Below are 6,561 nucleotides of genomic sequence, written 5' to 3'. Positions count from 1 at the left end.
GACCGGAGACTTTGCCTAATGGACTTGGACCACATGGGCAAGTAAATACCAACATTCGATTTGATGGAGTTAATCACTTAATTACACAGGCTGGTAAGCAGTCAAAATATAAGTTGAGCAAAAAGAACACTCCTTTGTGCTGTGAAAAATGTAAAGTAATGCTTCACAAAAAGTGTACGATTTTGTTTCCTACAAAAAATATTTATGAACTATTTTGCTTCTTCGCTCAAGCATGTTTATTTCAAATTTAACTTTATTGATCCCATTAAAATAAATTTGGTGATTTTTATCAAAATATGTACAAGTAATGAAACTAAACGTTTAACTTGTAGCGTAGTGTGTAAGTGAGCTATGTTAGTCCCATTAAACGCCAAGTCTCCCATTTTGGAACCCTATTATATCTTTTAACCAATTAAATTTTTTTTAAAAATTTAAAGCTCATATGATTAGAAATGTCTATTACACCTTAAAACATACCAAAATTAAAATTTTTTATCAACGGTTTATATGGGGGCGTTTAATGGGCTTTAAGTAACAGCTTTTGTCTGTTTTCGGAGTGGAAGTAGGCTACAAATGTATTTGGCAACGAACAGTTGACTGTTGCAGTCAACTGTTCGTTGCCAAAGAACCTTTGCCTTTAGGCAGAATACTACAACGTCAAAACAGCAAATGCAGATGCGCATATTATGGTTTTTATATGGTTATTATGGTTTTGAGCATATTATGGCATTTAAAAGCATATTATGGTTTTATAAATTTTGATAATTGGAAAATTGAAGACAATCAATAAAGACAAAACATTTTCTTTATTTCCCATGTATATAATGTGAACAGGTGCACGATAAATCTCTCGTGGTCACGAAATCTTCCGAGTTCTCATAATCCCATAACAACTCAATACCTCTGGGATAACTGGATGGAAGATTGATTGTGCTCTGGTTCAGATCAAAACTTGGAATCTGCGGATGGATGGATGGTGTGTAAATGAGTCCTCCCTGTAGAAAGCGCTGCGAGGTATGTGTGTGGCAGAAGTCAAATTATTGGCCATATATGGTGTCAGTGGAAATCAAGAAGTGCACCCCTCTAATAAATATAGCCTAATAAATAAATATAGCCTAAAAATTAATAAATATAGTCTAAAAATAGCCTAAAAATTCCCTTTAGTATCTTCATCCTTTCAGAAGCCTATTCATCACGCATCCCGGTATTTTCTTATCTCAAAAGTTTAAATTTCTTGCCCTTACTTACGTTATTAGACAAGCGAATCACATAACAAACCACTAATAAATCGAAAAAAAAGTACTAATAAGATTTTTTTTAATTGATTACGTTTTTTATTCCTCAATATTATAAACTAAATAATAAAACGTGATTTATTTCTTGCTGCTTTAAGGCACACTTTTTGCTGCATTTACAAAAAAACTCCCTGGCTATAAAACATTAAACACCTCGATATATTAACCAAAAAATAATTAAATCTTCCACTGAACCTACTTTAAACTTAGAAACAAATATTTTTTAATAATTAAAAAATTTCTAATGATTAAAAGATTCTAATGAACTTATCTTGCAAAACATTTAGTATATCTTATGTTTTTTTTCTTTAAGACACAATTTTTTTGGGGAATTTACTTCCTGCTTACTTCATTTACCAATCCTACATCTGCTGCACTCTTTTTCAAGTGTTTTTTTGTTGATATTGTTAAAATATTTCAGCTAATTTAAAAAGTATTCAACTAAAGGACATCGAAAAGACTTATTGAATTAACACACATTGTGGATTCGCACATTCAGCTCCAGATTATTTTGGGACAAAAATTTAAACCTAATCAATTTTTCTCCGTCACCATTGAAATTTCATCCTAAATTTTGGTTTTTAATTTCCCATCTAATATCTGGTCACTTAAAAAATTCATTAAATATTTCTGCATAAAGAGATTAATAAATAGTTTTGCGAAATGTAATGTTAATAAGGGACACTCTTCTATTTTGAGTAGTTTCTTCGTATGCTTCTAAAAAAATCACAATGACCCCTAGCCGCGTATGATGACATTTCTATGCATGGATTCGAATGCAATTTTAATCCAGTCGATGTGCCCTAGCTCCCTTAAAAGTTTGGCGCAATATTTGCGTAACGTCTTGTTAGATATAACGTTTTTGAACTTCTACGCTTTGACAAAATAGACTGAAAATATCAAAATTATGTCTCTATATCACTTATTCATATAAATGCAACAAAATATTTGGTCACCAGTATAATCCATGATTTTTTTATGAACCATGTAAACATGTAACGTGGTAATCCAGAACAATACAGATAATATATAGGGCAGGGATGGCGAACCATTGGCACGCGTGCCATAAATGGCATGCGACACAATATTTTGGGCACTCTACCGATCACAATTCTTGTTACACTATGAATTGTTATTACACAAATGTTATTACGCTATGAAGCATGTGTAACAATTAAATTAAAATTCACAAAAACAAACAAAATAATAAACAATTATTAATAAAAAAATTAGAACTGAAAGAAAAATAATTAATAATCGTAAAAAGCAAGCTAACAGTAAATAACTAGCAAAAAAAATCAGCAGTCCTGCTTAAACTAACATCTTACAACCTAATATAAGTTATTGGTCATCTAATATGCAACAACAGAAGTCACACTGATGTTACTTTAAGATGAATTACGTGTATAACTGAGACATTGCAAAATGTATTGTTCTTTTCAATGTAAATAAAGAGTTTTGAGTTGATAGTATTTAGTATTATTATTTTCCAAATAATCACGATGTTAAAATTATTTGACGGCACGTCTATGACCTCATTAAGCAATTTTTTAGAGAAAATGGCACGTTGGTGTATAAAGGTTCGCTACCCCTGATCTAGGGTAAGCCTTGTCCAGACATACTTTCTCCCGGAATGGATTTTCGAACTTATTCAGAACACATTTTTGCTGCTGTCATACATGTAATGCTGCTGTCTGCATTTCAGTCAGAATTAAAATTTTCCATTTCGGTGAAAAAAGCGCTTTATTTCTTTTTCGATCAAAATTTTGTAAGATTATAAGTTTAGAGTTTTATTCGTCTCTAGGAGATATTAGGCACGTAAATCTTTCTCCTGATTATATTTTCAAACGCAAATTGATTTAAAGTTTTCAATTTCTATTTTTTGTATTAAACTTTGTATTAGAATACTATATTTGTCTTTTTTTTTTAGTCTGTTATAGGACAAAAGGTTTAACTGCATTATTTTGTATTCTATATTTAGATTAAAGTTTTATTATTAAAGTTTTATTAAATATATAGTTCAAAGGAAATTATTTTAAAAACATTTATAAACAGTTGAACATTAATTATGTGCAAAATGCATTTTAAATACCGATTACATCGCTTAATAAAATTATTTTTACTACTAGAGGGCTCCGCCCCCTGCTCGCTGACGCTCGCCAACCCCCGGAGAATTGCTTCGCAATTCTTGCTTGGTTTGCTTCGCAAAACCAAGAATGCTTTGATTTCATATATTTCAATATTAAACTGAATATTAACTGTTATCATCGAAAAGAATTAATTTTCTTAAATGCAGAATAAGCAGTGTGTCAATATCAATGTCACTTTTTTTCGTTGACTACAGTTCCTTCTATGTCCTATTTGTTCTTTAAATGAGCCAAAATTGTCAGAAATTAACATCAATGTGCAGATATAATCTTAATATGAAACTTGTTTAAAAAAATGATAATCACAATAATACAGACTTTGTCCCAAAGAAATGAATATATTTTTAACACATTTAATTCAATACATATATATATATATATATATATATATATATATATATATATATATATATATATATATATATATATATATATATATATATATATATATATATATATATATATATATATATATATATATATATATATATATATATATATATATATATATATATATATATATATATATATATATATATATATATGCAAACACTATAATATTTTTCAATAAGCAATATTGTTAAGAACAGGGTAATTTTTAAAAAAATATTTTAATAATATTCAGCAAAATAACTATAAATGAAAACATTAATTTTGCGGAATTAAAATAAACAGTGCACCAATAGCATTTTCTTTACGCTAAATACATTTATAAATTTGACATTATATATATATGTTATAATATTTCTCTATATACAATATTGTTAATGACAGGATCATCTTTAATAAATATTTTAATGTTCTCCTTCGTTGTGCATCTTGACAATGCCACATATAATTGACCATGAGAAAAAATAGGCCGTTCAATATATAGCCCAACTTTATCGAAGGTTTGGCCCTGGGCCTTATTAATTGTTAAGGCATAAGCTAATCTAACAGGAAATTGTCGTCGATAAAGCACAAATGGTAAGGAAGAATTACTTGATAATGTATTTAATTCTATTCTTGGAAGATTGACAATACTACCAATTTTATTACCAGTAGCAATTTGGCAAGTCAATACTCTTTTCCCTATTTTAAGAACAGTCAATCGAGTTCCATTGCAAAGGCCATCAACAATAGATATGTTCCTGATCAGCATTACAATGCATCCAACTTTTAATTTGAGCTGATGAGGTGGCAGTCCCGGGAGATTTATGGAGTTTAAATATTCAATAGAATACCTTAAAGTAACTTCTTCTTCTCTCCCGTCTGATTTATCTACTCCATATAGTGTGGCCTTATCAATACTATAACTTATAACCTCTTCACCTGGCACACGTGATAAAATATTTTCATTAACTTTGTTAACTTCATCATTTTGCGGTGATAATATGATGTGATTAATGAAGTTAGTATTAAGACAATCGATTTTTTCAAAAAACCAAGAAATGATATCTTTACAATAAAGATCAGGAGTGCTTGCATCAAGATGTAAAAGTTCTCCATTGCCAATTGTCAACAACCAATTGGCAAATTCTTGGTTACCAGCTTTAACTCTCATATTAATTGTCAAATGGAGGATCTCAAAAAATGGCCAAAGAAAAGAGTATTTTATAGTTTCATTAATAACCTGCATATGTGTAGCTTTTTTAACGACAGGTAACACTTGTCGAAAATCTCCACCTAAAATGATTATCTTACCACCAAATGGTATCTCATTAGCTAGAAGATCACGAAAAGTTCTATCGATCATTTCTATTGCTTTTCTGGGAATCATACTTGCTTCGTCCCATATAATAACGTCAACATTTTTTAAGCGAATCTTATCACATTTTTTTAAAATACAAATCCCATCGTCACTTAGATCAATAGAATGTAAGGTTCGCATAAGTCTAATTTTATTATAGCAGAGAATAGTTTAACTTTCATAAAAATAGGTGGCAACATTCAGAGATGTAAATAGAACGCTTCGCAAACGCATATATTTCGCTGTTATTATTTTTCATTAAATACTTTTATAAAATATCTCTTCGCTTATTTACTGTATTGCATATTAATTAAACTCCTTGTCATTCAACTTTATCTTATATGCTGGAACCAGATTAAACTTACGAATTAACGTTTTAGAAAACAAATAATCAGATTAATCAATATATCAATACGAAATAAGTTGAGATGTTGTAAAACTGAAGAATGAAATTCTAACTATTTTGTGATTGGTTGCATCTCTGAAAAAGAAAATTCAGACTTGTAAATCGCTTTTTTAAGCTTGCCGTTTTCAGACATGTGATTGGCTGTTGTGAACGGCGGTTATTCTTCATTATTAACTGCAAAATCGTGCTTTAAAACTAAAATAAATAAAAATTTAAAATTATGTAAAAGATTTGAATGCCCTAAATGTCTTCCCTGAAAGATTCTGAATGAATTGATTCCTTAATCTTAGATTTTCATCACGTAGTTAAAAAGGTTTTCAGGGGACAAAATTAACTGCAAAAACTTTTTTTTAGAATAGAGAGATATATTGGGTGTTCTTGGGTTTCCATAAAGCCCCTTTATATATATATATATATATATATATATATATATATATATATATATATATATATATATATATATATATATATATATATATATATATATATATATATATATATATATATATATATATACACTCGTTGTCTTTGTCTTATATACGCGTTGCCGATCGCACCGCTGTGCTTTGATTGGTTCCATACTCATGCCTGTTCCAGTTTTTTTGACTCTTCAGTGTGTATACATTGTGTATCCATACATTTTTTAATTTGTATCCTTCTATTATCATCTTTGAAATCCTCTCTTTTTTTTCTCGCAATCTAACCAGTCTTGTTGCTCATTACATCTATCTTCCTGCGATTTGTCATTTTATTAAAGCCTTTTTGTTTTTTCCTCGCTTAAACATCAATATTCGATCCTTAAAGTATGTCAGTTTGACTAACATTTTAATAAGGTTTTTAAATGTGAATATTAAGGGTGGTCTTTGCAGAATACCTTGTATTTTATTCTTATGAGTTAAATTTTTACCAAGGATTTCGAAAATATTTACAGAGGAATGGGATTATGGAAGAAAATGCATCAGTGCAATACTTTTATTTCACAAA

Source organism: Parasteatoda tepidariorum, chromosome 8 (genome assembly GCF_982258835.1).
Source record: "Parasteatoda tepidariorum strain Cologne lab strain chromosome 8, Ptep-v5.0, whole genome shotgun sequence".
Taxonomy (NCBI): Eukaryota; Metazoa; Arthropoda; class Arachnida; order Araneae; family Theridiidae; genus Parasteatoda; species Parasteatoda tepidariorum.
Note: the sequence above shows the minus strand (reverse complement) of the source record.